This window comes from Hipposideros armiger, unplaced genomic scaffold (genome assembly GCF_001890085.2).
Source record: "Hipposideros armiger isolate ML-2016 unplaced genomic scaffold, ASM189008v1 scaffold_25, whole genome shotgun sequence".
Taxonomy (NCBI): domain Eukaryota; kingdom Metazoa; phylum Chordata; class Mammalia; order Chiroptera; family Hipposideridae; genus Hipposideros; species Hipposideros armiger.
The window spans coordinates 5991214-6015611 of NW_017731375.1; the positions used below are offsets into that span (position 1 = coordinate 5991214).

A 24398-nucleotide genomic window follows, 5' to 3' on the forward strand; every position below is an offset into this window, starting at 1 on the left:
AAGCATATCATTCAGGGGGCAGATAATTCAACCCTTAACAGGGTCAATATCTCAAAGATAGCCCCCTGATAATACGTTTAATACCATAAAAATGCCCTTTTGGCCCAGGTAAATATATCCATTTCACATGATCCTCATGAAAATACTGAGGGTGTTGTTGTTGTTTTTCTGGAGTTAAATAAGTTGATTCTGAGGTTGATACGATATAATAAACAATCCAGAATCACCAGGAAAACTAAAGAAGAAGGGCAGTGTGGTGGGTAAGCCCTACAGGTACTAAAACATGCCATAAAGCCTTAGCAATTAAACTGGAGTGACTGGGAACGTGAATAGCCAGACAGACCAGCAGAACAGAATAGAAAGTCCCAAAGTTTGCCCAAGTACATGTGGAAATTTGGTGTATGACAAAGGTGGCATCTCAAATCCCTGGGACATGGGGGACTTTTTAATAAGTGATCTTGGGACAATTGGACAGCCATTTGGGAAAAAAAAGATTAAAAGTGGACCCATACCTCGCTCCAAGCACCTAAATAAATAACCAAATGGGCCAAAGATTGAGGTTTTTAAAATGAAACCTTACAACTTGTAGAAAAAAACGTGAGGGGATTCCTTTATCACCTGGGAGTGAAGAAAGCTTTCTTTTCAACGTAGGACTCAAAAAGGCAGAAACAATAAAAGAAAAGCCTGATAAATTCAACTACGTAAAAATGAAAGCTAAATTAAAAAAACTTTTCACGGCGAAAAGAGCTCCATGAGCCAAGTTAAAAAAAAAAAAGACAGAGTCTCTGCAGTAAGATTTGCGAGATCTTGCTTCTTGTCAATTTCGTCAGTTTGGCTCAAATAAATTCTTATTTAAAAAAAAGACAAATGAGAGACAATATTTATAACTTAAGGACAAAAGCTAATTTCACCAATATTTAAGGAGTTCTTAAAAATAGAGATTAAAACAACAACAACAACAACAAACAAGGATTTTAAAATGGACAAAAGCTACAAGCAGATAGGTCACAGAAAAAGAACTGCATAAGGACCCTGAATGTGTACAAAGACGCCCATTTGTAATCACAATAAGAGACAAGAAAATTATTATAACCACATTGACAGATCCTCATCCATCAGATTGGCAAAAACCCCCAAATTTGACAGCACCCTCTGCTGAGATAAGCGCAATTGGAATGTGGACCGGAAGTTAGATGATATCATGAACGTGTTAGTTTTGGTGGTTACTTAGGAGAATGTTTTGTTCTTACGACATGTGTAAGATGCCATAAGCCATTCAGCAGTGAAAAATCATGATGTTAGCAACTTGCTCTAAATGTTCAGAAGAAAACACACACACAAGGAAAGAAATATAGAAAACATTAACAACTGTTGAGTCTACGTGGTGAGTCTAAGGGTGTTCAGGGATGGTGTTCTTCTTTCAACCTTTCTGTTTGCCTGAAATTTTTCGTAATGACATGTGGGGACCACAGTCACATAGCCTCACTGTGAACTCTGGGTGAAACGGAAGCTGTCAGCAAAAGCCGCTAGCTCCGTGAAGAGGGTAATAATTGTGAACCACGATCCAAGACTTACTGTGGGTGCCAGCCACTATTTCAACAGCCAACTCAACTCATTAATCTTCATACTGCCCCCTCGAGGAGGCCCCCACCCACAGACAAGGAAACCAAGGCCCCAGAAATCTGCCACATCCACAGAGATTTGTATTCCCCCAGCTCTGCCGATCGATTTTAATCCGATATGTGAGCCAGTCCCTGGGAATCATGAATAGGGTCTAGAGAAACAGTCTTACATTGAACCAAGTTATTAAAATTGGACCACGTTATTTTGCTTAAGGAACCATCCAAAGGATTAACAGGGATCTTTCTGATACATCTTATAAGCGCTGGCCATTTATAAAGGCTAACATTCTATTCTCTAATTTAGACTCAATAATTTCAGACATGACTTAAGACCAGAGAACAAAGAGACTGTGAAAGCAATTGTGCATTCAATTCAATCTAATAATTCACCTGCAGCTGGCCAATGGAGAGCTATGGGGTTCTTTATTTTTTACATTAATTTGTTTTCTAATTACAGTTGACGTCCAACATTATATTAGTTTCAGGTGTACAACATAGTGGTTAGACATTTATATACCTTATGATATGATCACCCTGATAAATCCAGAACCCACCTGACACCATCCATAGTTATTACAATATTACTGGCTATATTCCTGGTCAATTGGTTTTTTAACAAAAGTGCCAAAGCACTTCGTTGGAGGAAGGATAATCTGTTTAACAAACAGTGCTGGGACAGTTGGCTACCCATCTAGTTGCAAAAGGAAGAACTTAAACCCTTACCTCACACTATAAATAAAAATTAACTCAAGATGGATCGTTGACTTAAATGCAAGAGCTAAAACAATAGAATAATTTATAGGGAAAACAAGTCTTCAAAACCTTGGGTTAGACAAAAATTTCGTAGCATGGTTTATAAAAAAAACAATGACTTGAAATTCATCAAGATTCAAAACTTTCGTGCTTACCATTAAGAAAATGAGAAGATAAGCAATAGACTAGGACAAAAACATTTGCAAAACCAAATCTCATCAAGCACTTCTTTCCAGTATTTACAAAGAACTTCTATAGCTCAATAATAAACAACCCAATCAAAAAGACTATATGAACAGATATGAACAGATATTTCTCCAAAGAAGATAATAGGCACATGAACAGATACTCAACATCATTAGTCATTACGGACATGCGAATATGAAATGAGATCTATATCATACCCACTAGAGTGGCTATAAGCAGAAAGACAGATAATAACAAATGTTGGCTAATGCCTAGAGAAAACAGAACCCTTATGCATTACAGGTGGGAATATAAAATGGGACGACGTCTTTGGAAAATAGTTTGGTGGCTCCTCAAAAAGTTAAACATAAACTTGCCATGTGACCCAGCCAGTCTACATTAAGTATCTACCTAAGAGAAATGAAAACATATGTTCACACAAAGCTTTGTGAGTCAGTGTTCTTAGCAGCATTATTCATAATAGCCCCAAACTGGAAACAACCTAAAAGCCCACCAACAGATGAATGGATAGGCAATATGTGGTGACTCCATGCACGGGAACACTGTTCAGCAATAAAAAGGAACAAATGACCGATGGGCTACCATGTGGATGAACCTCAGTGATGTTATGATAATGAGAGGAGTCAGACACAAGAGACTACACAGCGTCATCCGCTTACATGTCCAGCAATGGCAGATTGATAGAGACACTAAGTAGGGTAGTGGTTCTCTAGGGCTGGAGCGGGGACAGAGATGACCTGTCAGTGAACATAAGGGAGGGATCTGACCAGGGGAACCATGAGAATGTTCTGAAATTGACTTATCGTGATGGTTGCACCACTTGGTAAAATGACCAAAAAAGCATTGAATTTATACTTATATAGGGTCAATTTTGTGATATTTAAAATATAGCTCAATAAAGCTGTTTTTCCTAAAAATCCAGATTTGGATTGAGATTCATTTTACAGTGACCAAGGACACCTTCCTGGGTTGTCATAGGCTGGGCTAGATGGCACCCTTTATCCACAGAGCACCATGGGTCACAGTGGCAGGCACAGCCTCTGTGTAGCATCAGTATTGTTACATACTGGGCTCGCCATTCAGTATAAGCTTCCTGAGGATGCTAAGTTAGTGTTTATGTGTGGAATCCTAGAACAAAGTCCAGCGCCTGTGGAACGCAGATAAGGCTTGCTAAGGGAGTGAATAAGTGTGAGTGGAAAGGCAGAGCCAGACAGAAAGAGAATTGGGTTTCATTAGTGAGGTCCTTGATTGAGACCTACGTAAGCGTGAGAATAATAAAAAAGAAAGCGATAGTGTAACAAAAGTACAGTATACCGGGGGTGCCAAAAAAACGTATACTCATGCCTTGTATTCATCTTTTGTTATCGGTATATATTAACTATTACAATTTTAATACAGTTTTTTTCCTCTCTTAAAATGTGTATACATTTTTTTTTGCACCCTCTGTATTTAATATAATGTGATTTTATCTTGTAAATAAGAATTTGGGGCAAAAGGACAACAAAAATCACCTGTATGTGAATGAAGTGAATAAACAGTTTACTCTGTTTTAAAAGGTTGGCAGGGAATAGAAAGTAAGAAGAAGAAAATATAGATATAGGTAAATGAAAACCTTGGCTGGGGAATTTGTGATGTACCTGGATGATAAAGATATGACATTTGGGGGGAAGGGGAAGACAGAGGAGGAAGAGAGAAAGGGAGGAAAGGGAGGAAAGAGAGAAAGCGGGGCTGGAGCGGAAGCGGGCCAGACCCCAGAGGGCCTGGGAGGCCCTGAGAGCACCTGGGCTCCTCCGAGTGGAGCAGGAGCATGGAGTCACCGGGCAGAGCAGTGACAGGGAGGACGTGTGTCATCCACAGGATAACAGGATAATAATAGGCCTCACTTCACTTGGGAGGTGAGGATGCGATGACTTCACAGTACAAGTTGAAGCACAGTGACACACAGTAAGCACCAAACCCACTAGTTAGTGTCATGATCACTGTTTTCTCCCCCTAGTACTGCAGGCCCAGAGAGGGAAAGCACGCACTCTCTTAAGGTCACAGCTGTCCGTCTTGTGGCCCGTGGGCAGCCAGGCTAAGCAAGCACCTGCCCTTCAGGGGACGCCCAAGGGCAGATGGTCAGCTCCTAGGGGACAGGGGTGCTGGGCAGTGAAGGACAGGCAGAGTACAGGGTGACCGTGACCCCCCCACCACCTCAACTTCCTTGGCCTCTGAACCTCCGTTCCTCACCTGGGGATGGGAGAGTAGACGTAACACCTCCTACAGGGGCTCTCAGGGGCCAGAATGAGGCGGAGCCAGTGGGCCTGGAATCGGCGTCTCGCAAACTGCTGCCGATGCCGGTGCCTGTATGTGGCACATACTTATTGGCACACATCACAGGCCACACCAGCCAGGACGCTGGGGACACAAGGTGAACAAGCGATACTTCTCCAGACCCCCCACCCCCCCCACACACACCATTAGTCAGCTACCTGTCAAAACACCAAATTCCAGAATGGAGGTAATAAAACTGTAGAAATGAACACAGTGGGAGACACTTAGGCTTATGTTCTCTAGGATAAACTGCCAGTTTTCACTCCCGGCATGTATCATTTTAAAAAATTCATAATAAAACAATCTGCCAGCTGTTAAGCCACATGTTGACCTTCTTTCGCTTCCTTTTTCTCTACCTATTCAAGGGACAGGAAACGCCCAAAAATAGCCAGTGGGAAGGAAAGGTCAAGGTGGGGGCTGAGTCAGCAAGGCGAAGCCAGCAAGACCTGAGCTGCCCCCACTCAACCCCCGCAAATCCCTTCAAAAGTCCCTGGGCCTCTTCTAGGCCCGCAGCCTGGACCCCCAGGGGGCCGGGGTAATGGAGAATCAGGGACTGGAGCAGGCCCTGGGGTCCACGGGAGGTGGGGTTCTGGGTTCCCAAGCCAGCTGCCCCTCGGGAGTCCAGCCTCAGAACTCCAGTGGATCGTTGGTCCTGGGGTGAGTCATCCTGGTGACCTCACTCTGACACAGCCAACTGGCCATGCCTCTGGGTGTTTCAGAGAAAATTCCAGGCATCTGGGTACAGAGAGCCCACCAAGGGCTGCGTTATCTAACGTAACTGCCATGTGATGCTCTGTGAGGGCCGTATCAGGTCCCCCTTGCTGCTGCTGCGGACATTGAGGCCAGGCTTAGGGCACCTGGGTGCTGGGCCTAAGCCACACAGGCCCCTGAGTTATTTCAGGTCCCACAGCGCCCTGTGGCTCACAAAGCCGGGCTGTGGCCAGGTGGTTTCCCTGCTAGACCCAGAGCAGGGGACCTGAGAATGACCAAAATGAGACCCCCAGGAAACCTAAAGCACAGGAAAGCACTGAGAAATCCCCTCCCCCAACCCTAAGGACGCCAAGGTCCCAGCAGCACCTGTGTCCCACCTACAAGAACAGAAACTGGCATTACTGGGACATCTGCTCTGTGCCAGGTGCTCAGAGATAAAGGTTTCACCTGCCCCCAGGTGGCATTATTATTGTATCTCCCATTTACAAACAAGAGCGCTGGGGCTCAGAGCCATTGGGAACATGACCGGAGTCCTGGAAAAGGGGGCAGAGCCAGGCTGGAACTCAGGACCCCTGAGCAAGCACAGGCCCTGCAGTGCTCTCAGAGGACCCGAATGGAAGGCCTTATTCTCGGCCCTGGCCGCCTCACTCAGGCCTCAGCCTCAGGCATCTTCCAAGAGGCAAGCCTAGAGAAGGATCGGGGTGGTCGTGGGTCACAGCCTCACAGCTGGCCTTGGCCACATGCGTGGGGTGACCAAGCTGGGCTGGAGGCTGGGGCCACCAGGGAGAGCCAGCCCTTGGGCCAGGAGCCAGGCTGCCCTCTGGCCCGCAGGCTGGGACAAGTGTGTCCCTTCCCCCTCCCTTTTTCTTTACAAGTCCTCTCAGCCTTGTACTTCCCGAAATTTCTGCCTGAGTGCCAGCAACCTGCTTAATCCCTCGCCTCCCAGGCCTTTCCCACCCCAAGTGGGGCCCCTTGTTCTTGGGGAGCTGACTCAGAACCAGAGGGGGCGGGTCCCAGGAATTCAGGTGCCATGGGGCTTGAGGGGAAGAGAACAGGCATCTGGGACCTTCGAGGGCCCCACTTCAGCTTCAGCTATTACTCCGTGGCCTGAGAGACATGGCCCCTCAGAGCCTCAGTTTCTTCAGCTGTCCGTGGGGCTCACCATGACAACAGCTTTGCCGAGCACACTTGCAGATGGAATAGTGAAACTTTGACAAGATACCGGACACCTTCTCTGGGCCAGGCGCTGTCCTAACTTCTGGATATGCGTTTCCTAATTAATTCTTCGCAAGCCACTGAGGCAAAAATAAGTGTTTTACCCATTTTACAGCCATGGGACAGAGGGGAGAGGTGGTTGCCCAAGGTCACACCGCTAGTAAATGCTAGAGCTGGGGCCGCTGCGCTGAGGCAGAGAGAGCTTTCATTTTGCCTCTGATGAGTAATAATACCACCTCATGGGATTTTTACAGAGTGTGACCCATGCAGGGAGCAGGCCTGGCCCATTCACTGCGTGCCCCAGCACATAGTAGGGTGCCTGGCACAGAGTAGGTTCTCTGAATAATAGAAGAGCCAAGAGAGGAAATAACCTGGGCTTATAATGAGACACCCCCAGTTTGCCAGCTCTGTCATTCCCAGTTCTGTGACTACATAATTGCATCTACCTCTCGGAACCTCGTTTACTCATTACAAAATTCAATAATAGTTACAATAATACCACGAAAGGGTCACTGTGAGGATTAGAAGCATATGGAAAGGCCCCTTTACTGCAACTCGTAAATGGTACCTTTATTATTGTTTTGAATTATTAATTCAAAATTTTGAATTTTATTCATTTGAAATAAGAAAATGCCTGCAAAGGGACTTTGACAAGCATGACCCAGTGTCTTCAGATGTGTTTTGATGCTACTGAAAGGAGACCTTTCCTAAGTCAGGATGGAGGTGGAGGTTGTCAGCTTGAAGGAGGGACTCACAGGGACATTTGGTGTCACTCTGTGAGCCAACATGTGATAGATGTGAGCAAGGATCTGAGACACAGCCCGAGACCCGCGTGGGGCCAGACTGGGAGCAGGCCCCCCCTGGACACTCAGACCAGAGCCCAAGCCTGGCTCCAGGCCAGCTGAATGGGCTTTACAAGACCACCCCTCTCACCCTGGCCTCATTATCCCAGTGAAAAAATGGAGGTCTAGTAAGGGGCAGGGGCTGGCCAACGTGACTGCAGATCATCAGGCACAGAGCAGAGACCAGAATCTCCGACTCTTGACCACAGCCACACACCTCCGTCACCTGGCTGAGCAGTCCCACAGAAGCCACGTCGGTGCTCGGGAGGGCGCAGACCGTGGACAGGTTGGCTCCTGCCCATGACGGCCAGCCCCAAGCCTGATCTTACTCCCACTCTCGCCTGTCCCTGGCTCAGCCCAGGCATGTGGTGAGGATCAGAAATACCTGCCGAGCAAATGACACCCTATTAGGTGCTGGGCCCAGGCTGGGACACCGGGAACCTGAGAGGACTGTGCAGGACTTGACCTTGAGGTCACAGACGTGAACGCTGAAGCAGTGAGTAGGGTGACACCGGCGTGAGGCGTGGCCCGTCGGGGCGGTAGGGTGGTGTGGTGGGGCACAGACTCTGGGCCACACCGCCTAGGTTCCAGTCCCAGCTCCACCATGGACTAACTGGGGAGCCTTGAGCCAGTTCCTTAGCCTCTCTGTGCCTCGGTTTGCTGGGGTAACAGAGCGCTCATGCCAAGGGTGCCATGACTCACGAGACACACACACTTGGCACAGGGCATGGCCCACAGTCCACGCTCACCAGATGGCGGCCGATGGTATTGTCTAGAATGGTTGTCTCTGAGCCACACACTTGCACCCGCACACACATGGCTTCCCCAGTCGCTGAATTGCTTCTGAGAGCAGGGCTGTCACCTCGACTCATGGGGGCAAAGCTTCCTGAAAGGTACCAGCATTGCCCACCTGTCACCCTTGATCCCCTCGTCTTCTTTCTGGATGATTCCAGTCAGCCTGAAACCCCTTCGTTCCCGCCCTGGGCGGTCACACAGCGATTCCTGGGGAGAAACTGAGGCCTGTGCGTGCCCTCCCTCTAAATGGCCCCAGTCTGCTGGGTGAAACAGGGTTAGCCAAGAGCACTGGACAGGGAACATGAGCTCGCAGTGAGCCCTGGCGGGGCGCTCTCCCCTGGGGGCCTCCACATCCCTTGTGGTAATCTAAAACAATGGTGCTCTCCGTCCACTGTCCCTTTGGTGGCTAACTTAGCTCTGCAAGTCTATTTTTGTGTTTTCTGTTAACAGCAGCATCATTCCCATAATAGCCAGCACTGATGGACACCTGCTATACGCCAGAAAGCAAACTCAGTGATTGATATGGCAGCCGCGATCAGCTATCGGCTGGGATGAGTCACCGGCCATGAACACTTTACCGATTATCTCAGTTAATCCTCACGGCAACCCTGTGCGTGGGGTTAAGGGTGAACAAGTAGTTTCTGCGGGAGGAGATGGCCTCATCCTGCTGGGATTGGGACCCCAGAGCCGGGCTCATCACCGCTAGGTCATGCCCAAGTCCCTGCAGCCCTGTGAGGTGGGAATTATCTCTATTTTACTGATAAAAAAAACCCCTGCAGCCCAGAGTAGGGAAGTGACTCAGCCCACGTCACACTGTTTGAGATGATGGCCTCTGAGGATATCCTGCTTCTACGTCCTTTTATTCTGATGGTCTCAGCTGAGGCATCAAAGCAACGTGCTTGGGCTTTGTGACTCTCCCTCATCACTCCGAATCCCTGGGCCACAGATAACTGAGGGGCCAGCCTTTGGCAGGCCTGGCTTCCAGATAAGCGGAGCCCTCATGTGGGATCAAAGACACACATCACAGAAGGTCCCACCTGTCCTCTGCCTGGTTCCTCATTGAAACTCGGGGAGGGATTTAGCCTACCAGGGACCTCGCTCACACTTCACATTCATCATCTTCGGGGCCCAGGACAACGTTTCCAGGTCTATACGATGATCTTCACTTCTCAGGAAACCGAGGTCATATGGTTTATCTAAGCAGGAATCCGCGACTAGTGCCCCCGGCAAGTATATCGTCAAGGATACTTTTTAAAATTCCAGCAGATTGTGGAGGTTGGGTGGTTTTTCCACTTTGGGGGAGAGAATTTGGAGGTGCAGCCAGGTAGAGAAAGAGGTGATGATGAGGGGGTGTGGCTGCGGCTTCAAATGCTCCTTCACTGAGAAGTGTCCCCTTCAGTGGTCGCCATGGAATGAATGGTGGCTTGATTCCTCTTTGCGTCTTCCCTTTATAATAGACTCACCCCGCCCAGCCTCCCAGACCTCAAGAGCAAAAAGTGGAAGCTGCTGTTTGATTTCTGAGGGCCCAGGCAAAGGGAGAACAGGAGCACCCTTAGGAGGAGGGTGACTCATTCCCAGAGCAGAGGAGGCCTTGGGAAGACCTGGACTTTTGTTCCCTGTGGGACCAAAATGAATCACCGATGTCACCAAGTCACACGGGCCGGTCCCAAACTTTCCCAGGTAAAGCCAGCACCAGCATAGATGAGTCAGGTGACGCCCCATCAGTGGACTGGACCAGGGCAAAAACACTGAGCTCTCCCCATCACCCCTCCTGCAGCTTGGTGCGGGGAAGAGGCCGGACCAGTCTTGGTTCTTCTTGGAGCAAAGTGGAAACTGGAACCAGGAAAGGAAGTTGAGGCACGATACCTCTAACCAGACAGGTCAGCAAGGTGAGAACAGCCGGCTGCACACTGGCGCCGGGTGGGACTCCGGGCAATGAATGCCCTTGTTTCTTCATTGATTCAGGCCAGGGGGAGGAGCCCCCCAAGTGCCAGGCATTTGGCCTATTATCCCTTCTCCAGAGCCTGCAAAGGCAGAATGTGAGCCTCACGCACAGATGAGGAAACTGAGGCACTGGCCCGGGTGGCCCAGCCAGGGAGCCATCCCAGGGCCTTGCTTCGGACTCTGTGTCTACATCGGCGGGTGGGGACTTCCCATCCCTCATGCCACTGCCTGGGTTGGTGCAGGAGAGCCTAGAAAGCCCAAGACTTTCCTCAATGAAGCCGCCTGGGTTATTTCAAAACAGGAGCCTGTCGCAAGGAGAAGCAGAAACTTGGGCCCATCCTCTGGGGCCCCAGCATTCCAGAGGCCAGATGTGTGAGCCTGATGTCACTCCCCGAGTCGTGGCCCTGGGCCAGGCTGCGCTCTGCTGGCTGTGTGACCCCTGCTCTGCACGCTCCCCTCCTCCCTTCCTCAGCATAAAAGCAACTGAGTGGTGCTGGCAGCTGCTCCTCAGCATCTGGCAGAACATTCTGCCCCATAGCTGGGCCCCTTGCACCCCCCAGCCGTCCCTGGGGACCACCAGTGACTCATATTTCCACTTTCGGTGCAGGGCCAGGCACCAGATCTTTCCATGACCACCAGGACTGGCCATATTGGCCTCGGGCTTAAGGACATGAGATATCACATCCGACAGGTCTGAGTTCAAATTCTCCTTCTGTGGCTTGTGGGCTGTGTGATTGCAGGCAACTAGCTTACCCTCTCTGAGCCTCTGTTTCCCCATTTGTAAATGGTGACCAGGCCTATCAACTCTGATGTCTTCCTTATTGAAAAAGTTTCTTCCCTTTTGCTTGCAGCTCTGAAAAATGAACCATTCCCTTCTATTAGCTTTCTCACCGTTCATAAGGCAAAGAAAGAGGAAGCTGGTATTAGAGTTCTTAAAATGGAACAGTAATATTTATATACAATTGACTATGTGCTAGGATCTATTATAAGGTGCTATCATCAGCCCCACTTTATAGATGAGAAAACTGAGGCCCAGAGAGGTAAAGTAACTTACCTACGGACACATAACCAGTCGGTGGCAGAGCTGAGATTCACACCTATGCTGTCTGGCTTCAGAGTCCATGCTGTTAGTCATTATGCTGAGAAAAGTAAAGATGAAACACGTAAAGCACATGGCATGGTGCTGGGCACGCAGTGAATCCTGAATGTTTGCTGCTAGTATTATTATTACTGTATTATTGCATTGCCATGAACAGGTCTGAGTCTTATTTTTGACCGTGAGAAGAAGTGGGCCAGGGCTCCCTGCCCTTTTGGCCAAATCCAAGAATCGAGAAGCTCTTGAGTTAAAGAGGGCCAGCTGTTCTACCCAAATGTGCGGTTTCCTTGACATGACAATTAAATGTTCTTTCCATCTGCCCTTGAGCAACTGACTTCATGTCTCTGGGCCTCAGTTTCCCCATCTGTCAAGTGGGGATGCTCTGTTCTAACTTGTCCGTGGATTGGGAACAGGAGAGAAAGTCTAGGTGTGCACTCAGTGTGCTGTTAAATATTGGCAGGTTGTCAGCAGACCCTCTGGCCCCAGCAGCCTGGCACCAGAGGCCTGTATTTACCACTGGGCCCTACTACTTCCCAGATAGAATGTTCCTACCAAAAGGTGAAGCTTGCAGTTTGGGCCCCAAACCCCCAAACCAAAAAGCTAATGAAGATGTTGGTAACAGAAGACCCACCTGAGACAAAGTGTCCCCGTGAGGTGGTAAGTGAAAGGCTAGGTACAGGATTATCAGGAAAAGACAAACAAAAAGACAGAAGGGCTTGCAATGTTGATAACAGACAAAAGAGAATTTGAGGTAAAGAGCATTCAGTTGAATGATAAGGGGACCCTGAATTCTCTTTACCTCCGGGTGCTCCCCTCACTTGGCTTCCTGTTTTTATCGGGCTTCCCAGACCTTGCCCACTGTCTTCCATTGTCACTTCATGCTCCAAAGTCTTGTCTTCGTATTTTGTGAGGGACAAGCCGGCTCCTCCTAGCCTCTGCTCTGCTGTTTGCGTTTACTTTCTGGAGGCTGCTGGCACATGGAGATCTTTCCTGCCCGGTCCTCTTTGACCAGACAGGGTATTGCCGCTCTCTCCCCCTGTTCCCAAGGCCCCACCCTTGCCCGCTCTCAGGGCAGGAGGGAGATTGTCTCCCAGAAGGAGTACAGGGCAGGTGGGCACCCAAAGGACCTTCACCTGGTGAGGTGCTGGCACTCACACCTACTTACAGCAGTAAGTATCCTGTGAGCGCAGGGCCTGGCCCACAGTCGATTCCCACTAGAGGTGTGTTGAGTGAACTTACACTGAACCCTCAGTCGAAGATTTTGTTATTTCAGCCTGAAAAACGTGATACGGAAGTCTTGTCTGGCAGCATTGGTCCTGAGCTACAGAGAGAATTTTTACAGATTTCCTATTTAAGGTATTTGGCTACAGAATACGTCTGCTGGAATCTTCCAAGCCCATGCCCACCCCTACGGCTGCCATTCAGTGTGCATTGACTGTTTGCGCTACCAAGTTCTTGATGTTGCAAAACTGTGTACAGCTTCGAGCCGCTAACACTCTAGAAGGGACAGGAAGTCCTCTAGCCATTGTTCAACATCGACGGAACATCAGCTATTTAGCGCAGATGTTTATTGCATGCAGTGCAATAGGGAACAAACACTTCATGGAGTTTACAGGCCGGAGTGGGGAGGGAGACATCAACATGGCAAGAGCCGGGCAGCCCCGCACAAATAGCCACCTTTCTGGACACCCACTCTGGAGTCTAGCCAGACTGGCGTAGCATCTCCGCTTCTTTGCTTACTTTGTGTGACCTTGAGCAAGAGGCTTAAGCTCCTTGAGGCTCAGTTTCACTATCTGTAAAATGGAAATAATAATCACTTTCTTCCTAGGGTCATAATAAGAAACAACTGAAGCAGCTGGCATGTTATTTTTATTGTTATGATAATAATGATGACAGTGGAATAGCTACCAGATGAAGGGGACAGAGGAGGGAGGGGAATACTTCTTCCTGGAGAGGGGAAAGTATAGATGAGGATAACTTTTAGGAGAAGGTGGTTGCTGGCGTTGAGTCTTAAAGGAGGGGTTGGATTTTTATACAAGGAAGTGGCCAAGAGTGAATCAGTTCAAAAGCAGAAAAATGAATGATTCAGAAGGTCATTAAAATAAAACAAAGAATCTAAACTGAATGACTGGGTCCCTTAAAAATAGGGCATTGCTTTGCCAAGTTAAGAGAGCGTTAGTCAGGCGGGGGAGGTGGTTACTGGGAAATTTCACCCAGTTCAGCATTATTGAGAAGTTGCAGGTTCCTGAAGCCTTCAAGTGGGTGTTGCACAATCCTGTGGGGTCAAGTTTGGTCCAGGGACTCAGAGGGAAGTGTTTAGGGCAGGATCGATATTAGCAAAAAGAAAGAAGCTACTTGAAAAGTGGAGCTGTCTTGAGAAAGTGGCTAAATGCGTTGGAGGTGTCTGAGGTGGGCCCGCAGGCCGGCATACATGTGTCCCCAGGAACCGTGACGTGGGACATCTGAAGACGGGGACGGTGCATGCCCAGGGGTCTGGGTCTGACCCACAGGACAGATGTACCCCATTCCTTTCCCCCCAGTGTCCTGCAGCCCCTCCTCGCTTTTCCCCACACTCTCACACTCCAGGGACACCATGGCCTTCTCCATCCAGCTGATGGAACTAGGCAGACGGGGCTGAAATCCCCACTCTGCCATTTACTTGCTGTGTGATCTTAGGCAAGTCACTTCATCTCTCTGTGCCTTCATTTTTGTCTATAAAAAGGGGCGCCTAATGTTCACTTCACTGGATTATGGTGGGGCGTTAATGAAACATACCCCTGGCACATATAGGTGCGCAGAAAATGTGGGTTCCAGCACCTCCTCCTGTTCTGTTTTTCCTTCTGACTTCACCCTTCCCTACCTCGTCTGATGATTTCTTGCCCGGGGTAACCATGGATTCTACAGGCAAATCATTGAACGCCTCCTACCTGGTGCTCTGCCAGTAAGGTCACTGCCTCATTTGTGTCACTCAAGTTACATTTATAAATACCTATAATGTGATGAGCATTGTTCTTGGGATAAAGACTATTATTATATAAAGACAAAGGAATGGGGGGCATACAAGAGATGAATTGCCACGGTGCCAAGGAAGTGAGAGGGAGAACCCAACATTTACAGCGCCCCTACTATGTGCCGGGCATGGAGGCAGACGTGCGGGAGAAGGAGGTCAAGGTGGCACAGCCTGGGGCCTTGCAGGGGCCACAGCTCAGGGGCCGCCAGACACACAAACCCAAATGATGGTTGTGGGGGCCCACGGAAGGCTGTGATTTTATTGTCTCGGGCAGGATGCGGAAGGCTTCTGAGAGGAGGTGACAGTGGAGCTGAGTGCCGAAGGCAGAGTACTCCTCAGGTGAACAAAGCCAGGAACGACCTTTTAAACTGAGGGACAGCCTGTGCCAGGGCCCAGCCACGGCAGAGGACAGCATGTTTGGGGAACGCTGGGGCGCCTCTTTAGAAGAGGTGAAATACAGCCTTTTCATTTAGTACAAGAGCTGGCACAGAGTAAGTGCTCAATAAAAGCTGGTCATTATGACCAGCACATGGTCCGTGAACTTGACCCCCAGTGGTGAGCTGGTATTGCTAAGACTCACTGCAGAGAGCCTGATCCCCTCCCAGGATGACAGCAGGCTCAGGGTCAGAGGCAGGAGAGAGGTGACCTTCAGACAAGGAGAGGCTGTGGTACGGGGGACAGGCCCGGGCGCATTTCCCGCTTCAGGGGGCCTGGCTAGTGTCCCTTCTCCCTGACACTGCACGTTTTGTTCCCTTCCCCAAACAGAACCTCACGGTCCCGCCAGTTCCTGAGCAGCGCTCTGCTAACGGGAAGGTGGGCTGTGTGGGGCCCCAAGTCATCTGCTCATCCTGATGAGCCAGGCCCTGGGGATTCCGCCGGCCTCAGGGAACATTTAGAGAAGTACCCAGCAAGTCATCTGCCCTGCGTGGTCACTGCCAGTCAGGGCTGTGTGGGGCAGGCAGGGAAATGGCCGGGTTGCGGCACTGAGCTGTGGGCCTCTGAGCTGCCTGCCTGCCTGGGTCTGTGACCAGATGACAGTTATGTAATGGCTTCACTCATGCCCTCAACAATTGTGCGTTGAGTGCCAACCGTGTGCCAGGCGCAGTGTCAGGCTCTGAGGGTACCGCGGGGACAGACGCAGCATCCCTGCTTCAGGCAGTTGACATTCTGGAGGAAAAACATGTCCCCCTAATGACGCCCTCCTTCACTGATGGAGGGCTTACCCTGTGCCAAGTCCTGTGCTGTGCACTGTGCCAGCCAGGATCTCATTTAATCTCCCCCATAGCTTCGTGTCTCATAATTTTTATCACATGTTACAGATCACATTCTCCTGCTTTGAGAACCCACCCAGAGGGCCCCCCTTCCCCAGATCCATTCACATTGCCTCTCAAAGGGGGTGAGCTAAGGTGAGGTGCAAACAATGACACCTAACTTTGCTCTCAGCTGGCTCACCATGTCACGGTGATGTAACAGGACAGGAATGAGGGGCCTGGCAGCTTCTGATAACAGTCAGGTCCCGCCCGCCCAAACCACTCTCCCCAAACTCCAAGAGCTTTCAGATGCTTTCAGGACCTCGTAATCACGTCCTTTCCCAACATTCCTTAATCATCATTACTCTGGATTCAGGCATTTAATTGCTCATCTGTTTCTTCCTTCTTGCATGAATGGAGAATTTCTTTCATGATCTGAACAGGGCAAGAGCAGTTTTGGACCAAATCATGCTGTAGCTGAGTCCCCCGCCCCGGGAATTGCTCTTCTGCTGTTCACTCACTTTGTACCTCTGCGTGAACCCTGCTATGTGCCAGGGGCTTGAGTCAGGAGCCCCCAGGGAGGCGGAGGAAGAACCAGGCCTCTGTTGTGAGGGGTGACAGATGGGAAGTTACTGCAAGAACCCTATAAATGCACTTTTAAAAACCTGAATGGATGGATGGCAGCCTCTTCCAGCAGCAGAAGCCACCTGTGGACATGAGATCTCATCAACTTTCAAGAATATGCCTTGTAACACCTGCAGCCTTTGGATAAGATGTGATAGATGACCATGGGCTGGTAGCTGTCCAAGAGATAGTACTGGATGTAAAAATTAGGCTGCAGGAGAGTATAATACCTTTTGTACAGGAAAGGTGAGTGGAAGGTAGATAGATGATAGATACTGGGTTGTCGGAAAAGTCATGACATATTTTTTTTCTATGTTTTTCGTTGCAAAAATGCATCATGACTTTTTTGACAAACCAATAGATAGATAGATAGATAGATAGATAGATAGATAGATAGATAGATAGACAGATAGATGATAGGTAGATAGATAAAGAGGGAGGGAGGGAGGGAGGAAGAAAACTGCATAGATATGTGATCCAGTGGGACCCGGCCCCTCCAGCTGCCCTGCTCCTGAACTGAGGCTAGCCTCAGCATAGCCTGACCATCTTCCCCCAAACCACAGACCCAATCCTGAAATATTGCCAAATGTGTGAAGTTTGTTTTTAATTTGCTTTATTATGGAATATGCATGTTAAGAATATAGAGGATCTGGTCCACCAAATCGCCAGAAATAGAAGTCTCCGTCACAGACTTTACTGCTGGTTTCCCATAGAGACGGAGGAGGGCCTTCCATTGCACAGGGCTCGGGAAGGCTTCTGCAACGTCCACTGAGTGACCCCTGCGCCTTTCCCAGAGCCCTCTCTCCATCTCATCCCTGGCTCTCCACTCCCAGCGCTACCTGTAAACCCTCCTCCCGCTCTCCAAGCACCTGGCGTCCGTTCCTTTCTTCTCGCCCTTCCTGGCATTTCCCGCTTGGCAAGACCACAGCTGAGGGGACTGCACGTTTGGCAACACAAGCAGCGGGCCGGTAGTCAAGCTGGGACACGGCTGTCCTTCAGTGTCTCCAGGGTCTCACCCGTACCCACCCGAAGCCATGCCATTTTCTACTCTTTGAACAATTAATTTCTTCTCTGGATTATATTAGTTTTACATTTTAAAAATAATTATACCCCCGTCCAGGCCTGTCCCTAACATTGCAGGGCCCAGAGAAAGACAGCCGAGGGAGGCCCCTGACCCTGTCCCCCCTTACCTTCCTGTCCCTGGTCCAGCCTCTGGGCAGCTGTGGGGACAGCCCAGTCTGCGTTTGCTCTGCCCACTCCCCCACACTCAAAAGCAGACCCCTGGTCACCCCAAACCCTAGGTGGCCCTGAGAGATAGGACCTGGAAAGAAGTCCCTGCAGGCTCTGGAAGTGGACTTGGGAACCGTTAGGCAGGGGACGCACAGGTCCTGGGTGCCCGGAACAGGAGAGGGATGTTAATACCGCATCCAGCCAGTGGCAGGATTACCATGTCTGTCTCCTAAATTCAGTATTTGGGAAATATTTTACATCTAAGCAGAACAGTGTTGATCTTTATATGGCCCTCAAATGATTCAGCCGCACTTGGAGGAAGCAAGACCATTGCCACATGCCACACTTGAGTGGAGGGCATAGTGAGGGGGGAGGGCTGGCACCGGGCAGACTTGTAACGCCTTTTGGATTTTGTCACGTCTTAGCTAACGGTCCTTGAGCAAGTTCCCTTAGCTCGATGAGTTTCAGTTGTCTTCTCTGTCAAACAGGAATAGAAATAATCACTCTTCAGGGTTATTGGAGAGATTGAATGGCCAGGCAAATGAGTGTCAGAGAGAATTTTTGACGTGTAATTATTACTATTTTTAAAATGTTAATCGATGCCAGGAATATTTTGACGATCCTCATGGGGTGGTTTCAACATGCTTGTTTCCTGGTCCTACTCACTTCCTCCATCACCCCTTCCGTCATCCTCAGCCCTTCCTTCACCAGCACGCTCCCCGCCCTGCCCCTCCCATTAGCCACCTCACCACTCCTGCCCCCACCCCCCTGGGCCACCTGCCCATGGGGCACAGCCTTAGATGTAAAAGGCCAGGGGACACACTTTCTCTTTTACTTCAGGCTGCTCTTTAGATCTTCACCCTCTCCCTGACCCATTTCAGCCCCTCTTTCTCACCTCTGTAGAAGCAGTGACGAATGAGGTCAAATCATGGACCGGCAACTGTCCAAGAGATAGTATTGAATTTAAAAACTAGGTTGCAGGACAGTATAATCCCTTTGTACAGGAAAAGTAAGTAGATGGTAGGTAGGTAGGTAGGTAGGTATGTAGATAGATAGATGTGTCATCCTTCCCAGGCTATTTGCATGTTAACAACACTGGATTCAGCTGAGGCTTTGGCGCTTGGCGAGCAAGTCAGGGTATAGGGGGGAATAAACTGGCCTGAGAGCCAGAGACTTGGATTCAAATCCTGTGTCTGTTCTTCCTAATTGTGGGGTCCCTGAGCCTCAGCGTCCTCGTCTATAAAGTGGAAGAACGATTCCTGCCCAGAAGTGTTGTATCACAGATCATGGATAGTGTGGTTCCAGGATCTTAAATAAACAAAACAGCTATGACCTTCTAGTACCTACACCCCAGTGCACATGGGCAAGAGTTTTTCTAGTTATAGAATTAAGAGTGGAATTGCTGGGTCATGAATAAAGCTGGCAAAAGTGGCAGTTCAAATGGGGAAACAGTACCCTTTAGCACACACACCAGTCAGTTCCAGGTGGGTCAAGGCTCTAAAGGGGAAAGAAAAACCTGAAAACTCTTAAAAGAATTTTTTAGCCATTAAAAAGAAGGAATCTCTGCCATTTGTGACAACATGGATGGATCTTGAGGGCACTATGCTAAGTGAACTGGGTCAGACAGACAGAGAACGGCAAATACTGCACCATCTCACTTATACGTGGGATCTAAAAAATACAGAATTCATAGAAACAGAGAGTAGATTGGTAGTGGGCAAGGTCTGGGGGTGGGAGAAATGGGGAGATTTTGATCCAAGCGTACGAAATTTCTGAAGATCTCATGTACAGCATAGTGACTATATTACAATATTGTATTTTATACTTGAAATTTGCCAAGAGTATATCTTAAATGTTCTTAGCACTCACTCACAAAGGGGTAACTATGTGAGATGATGAACGTATGAACTAACCTCATTGTGGTAATCATTTCACAATATGTACACATGTTAAGTCATCGTATTGTATACCTGAAACTCCCACAATGCTATTTGTCAGTTATAGCTCAACAAAGCTGAGGGGGCGGGGAAACTCTTAGAAGAAAATATGGAGTATTTTTATGATCTCAGATAGAGACAGATTTCTTAAGCAAAATACAGAAAGTACAACCACAAAGAAAGAGATTGATGCATTTGACAAAATTCAAATAATTTCTGGTCATCAAAAGAGATGAAATGACAAACTATAAATTTGTAGAAGATATTTGTAATGTGTAATCAATACATGATTAGTATCCAAAATAAAGAAGTCATACAAATTCATAAAATTAAGGCAAACAATCTACTAGGAAAATGGGCAAAAGACGTAAGCAGATATTTTACATTAGAGAAGACAAATATGACCAAGAAACCTATGACAAGATGCTTAATCCTGTAATTACTCATGAAAATGCCAACTAAAACCACATTGAAATATCATTTCACACCCACCAAACTGGTGAAAATTACAAGTCTGGCAATAAGTGTTAAAATGCGGAACTAGAATGATCATCTACTCTTGATGACAGTGTACATTGGTACTACCGCACTGGAAAATAATACACACACAGATCTTATGACCCAACAATTCCACTCTTTTCTTAACTAGAAAAACTCTTACACATGTGCACCAGAGTATATGTACTAGAAAGGTCATAGCTATTTGTTTATTAAAAACCCTGGAACAATTTCCATACACATTAGGATGACTATTCAAACAAACAAACAAAAACACCAGAAAACAAGTGCTGGTGAGCACGTGGAAAGATTGGAACCCTTGTCCTCTCTGCTGGTGGGAATATGAATGAAGCCACCAACTGTGGAAAATAATATGGCAGTTTCTCAAAAATTAAAAATAGAATTACCCTATGATCCAGCAATTCCACTTCTGGGTATGTACCCAAAAGAACTCAAAGCAGGGACTTGAACAGATATTTGTACACCCATGTTCATAGCAGCATTATTCCCAAGAGCCAAAAGGTTCAAACAACCCAAGTGTCTATCAGCAGATGAATGGATAATGTCAGGGAGGAAAAATTTTTCTCTACCCTTCAAGATTCTTCTGGGTGGCCTAATAATCAAATTGATGTGAGACAGATTAGCAGGAGAACAACAAACTGAAGTTTAATAACATGTGAAGGGGTTCAGAACAGGCCTCCCCAAGATGTGCCACTTTGGCATGTGAATCATTTTCAGATGAAGGCAGTCGAGATCCTGCAAGCTCATGAGAAACTTTTACCTCTCCCTTAGAGAACTGCAACTTGAGACTTTGCCCATATTAAGAATTATTACTAGAGATAACTTTCTATGACCTATGTATAGGGCAGGGCAAACTTCTAATCACTGAACATCTGCTCTTCTTATCGTCCTGCAATGACCTTCCACCTCTCTGAAGCCCTAAGGTGACTTATCTCACCCTTAGCTCAGAATGGCACCTGTCTTTCTCTTTCTGTCTCTGAACATTTCATGTATGTGGGGTCTCTGATGCTCTCATGTATGTGGGGTTCCCATACATATCTATGTAACGAAATTTGGTTATTTTCTCTTGTTACTCTGCCTCATGTAAATGTAATTATTAGACCAGCTGAAAAAAACCTAGAAGGGGAGAGGAAAATGTCTTCCTCTCCCGCACGAGTATATCTCCTGTATACATGGGAGAGACCTGAGAATGCTGAGTAACTCACCAAAATGGCAGAAGCCATCACCTTAAATAGTGCCTTCAGCGAAAGATAAAAGAAAATGTTGAGGGTGGGGAATCAGTTATAAAGGTGACCAGTAAGAGCATGGCAAACAACAGTGATTGTTCTGCTGAGTTAGGTCCATGCCTTCTCCACTGATAATGGTTTCTAGAGATGTAGCTCCCTTCCTCTTCCTGGTACGGTGAGGGAAGCACCCTTACAGATGGACGTTTCCCTCACAGAGGTGAATGTCCTTTAACAAAGGGCAACTTCTACTTGGTTCTCAGAGCTTCTCCCATATCTGTTGTTTCTTAAAATTACCCAGCCTAAAGCAGTATCCCATAGAGGCTTATTTTGGGGTGGCAAATTCTGCTCCCCTTCAATAAGCAAAATGTGGTCCATACATACAATAGAATATTATTCAGCCTTAAAAAGGAAGGAAATTCTGACACACGCTACAACACGGATGGACCTTGCAGACATTATGCTAACTGAGAGAAGCCAGTCACAAAAGGAGAAAAACTCTATGATTCCACTTGTATGAGGTACCTGGAGTAGTCAAATTCATAGAGACAAAAAGTAGAAGGGTGGTTGTCAGGGGATAGAGGGAGAAAAGAATGGGGAGTTAGTGTTTAATGGGTGAAGAGTTTCAGTTTGGGAAGATGAAAAAAAGCTCTGGAGACGGATGGGGGTGATGGTTGCTAAACAGTGTGACTGTGCTTAATGCCCCTGAACTGTACGTGTAAAAATGCTTGAAGTGGTAAATTTTATGTTTATATGTATTTTATCACAATAGAAATATGCCTTTAGGCATTTCATTTAATAAAATATTTTAAAGATGAAAAAAATCTTGGCAGCCATCTGCATATCCATCAGCAGAAGAACAAATAAATTAAATCAGAGTACAGTCTACCCATACAACAGACTGCTATAAACTATAAAGAAAGGCAAAGGAACGCGTCACGCAAAATTCAGGATCATGGCTACCTGTGGGTGGGTTGGGAGGGAGAGGCACACCGGGGCTTCTAAGGTATTGGTGATGGTCTGTTTTCTTAAGTTGGGTGATGGATACATGGGTAGTCAGTCAGTAATTCTTTAAATTATACATCTGTGTTATACACACTTTTTTTTGTTTTAAAGATTTTTATTGGGGAATTGGGGGGAGGATGGGAACAGCGCTGGGGAATGGGGGGAAGGGGAACAGACACATTGCTGTCGTTTTGTTCTTCAGTCTAGTTGTGGAGGACGTTGCTTCACTGGCCCAAGTTGACACCATCATTGCGCTCTTCCCGGGCGAGGCAGATCAGTCGCCGGCTTCTGGACGGCTGCTCACGCTGGCTACTGGCTACACATGGTAGCCCACAGCAGCCCACTGCAGCAGGGGCTGCAGCCTATGCCATCGCTGGCGACTCACGGCTGCCCAGCTCCAGGTTGAGCTGTTGTTCGGCATCTTAGCTGTAGAGGGCAGTGTCACTGGCCCTCATATGTGGGATCCGAACCGGGGCCCTCTGGCCTCCCAAGCCAGTTCTTAACCATCGCGCCACTCGGCCGGCCCTATATACACTTTTTGATATATCGATCACATAATTGAAAAAACTATACCTAGAGAAAAAGCTGGTAGAATTCTAAATGAGGTGGTGCCTCTGTAGTAGGCGTCTTTCGCTTTCTATTTTTCTGTATTTTTACATTATTCTTTTGTACTTATATAGTAAAAGAGGCATTAAATTATACTGAGAAAGAAAGAAATGAAGAGACCTTTTCCCTCCAAGTTGTTCGGAGAAAAGGGAAGCGAGAGGAACGGGGTGAAAACGTTGGGCTCCCCCTGCTTCTAGTAGTGACAGAAGATGGTACTGGCATTTTGAGGCAAAAGGCTAATTAAGAGATAATGAGTTCTCACTGTGACCTTGAGGAGGGGAACAGTTCCTCCAAAAAGTGAGCTCCCGCGTCCTTCTTCTCAGGAAATCCCTGCCAGTTTCAGGTGTGGGCAGAGGATTTTAATGCCCTTTTGAAACAAAGGACATAAGCAAGGAAATGAAGCCACAATGCTGAGCCAGCCATTGGTTGAGTTCAGATGCAAACCTTGGCACACATCCCCTTTCAATAGCCTTAAAGACCAGACGAAGGAAGAAAAAGAAGACCATCGTGGAGCTAAGAGGAACAGTTGAGCTAGGAGATGGTCTGAGAAACTATGGTCCCACAGTCGGCATACTTTTGGGTGGGATGATTGCCATTTGGGTACATTTAACTCAAGAGATCTTGGGTTTGTCTTCCCGGTACTGTCATGTTGTTGGCCTAGTCCTTCTCCCATCACCACTGAAACACATGGTAAACTCAATCGTTTGCTCTTGAGGAAGTTGCATTCGTTGCACCCCACAGACACGTAGGCAGCACCCACCATGTGCTGCGGGGTTTGTTTGGGGCCTGGAGACACAGGTGAAGGGGACAGCCCCTCGCTTCAAGGAGCTCCCCCCTCAAGGGTGGGAGGCAGATAGAATGGCGATTAGAAAGGGGTGGGAAACACTTTGGTAAGACATTGTGGGCCACAGAGGAGCGACATCTAACCGAGCCTAGGGGGTGACAGGGAGGGCAACCAGGAGCGGGTGACCTGCGTACCAAGTCCTAGAGGAAGAGCTGCGGTAACCTAGGCAGAGGGGTCAGGATGCGGAGCTGACTTCCAGGCAGGGAGGGCCATATGGGCAAGGACCTGGAGGAGAAAAACAGCATGGCTTGACGGCGTAGCCATTGTAGTTTGTTTTTTCTAGAGTGTGATATTGTGATTTACAATAAGAAATGTATATTTGGTCTTCCGTTTCTGGCACAGAGCTCCTAAAACCATTGCAATTTTCTAAGTAATGAGAACAATAAAGGTGGCTTGATATTCGTAACAAACCCTTTTCAACTACACCCAAGTTCATGTTAATGAATGACTTGGAAAGCCCTTAAAGATTGGGGCTGGTTCCCAGGGGAGCCAACCAGGTAATTAGTGGGCTGGGACCTGCCCCTACCCCCACCTTCAGGGAGTGGAGAGGGACTGGAGAATCAGTCCAATCACCAGTGGCCAATGAGTCAATCAATCATGCCTGTGTTATGACTCCTCCATAAAAACCAAAAGGATGGGGTTCAGAGAGCTT

The 24398-nt window shown here is 47.8% G+C and overlaps 1 protein-coding gene across 1 annotated transcript in view; it reads left to right on the forward strand.

Annotated features, from left to right (window-relative positions):
• ERGIC1 (endoplasmic reticulum-golgi intermediate compartment 1) overlaps positions 1-24398 on the forward strand; it is a 125380-nt gene that overhangs the window by 2661 nt on the left and 98321 nt on the right. The gene's annotated exons all lie outside the window — the stretch shown is intronic.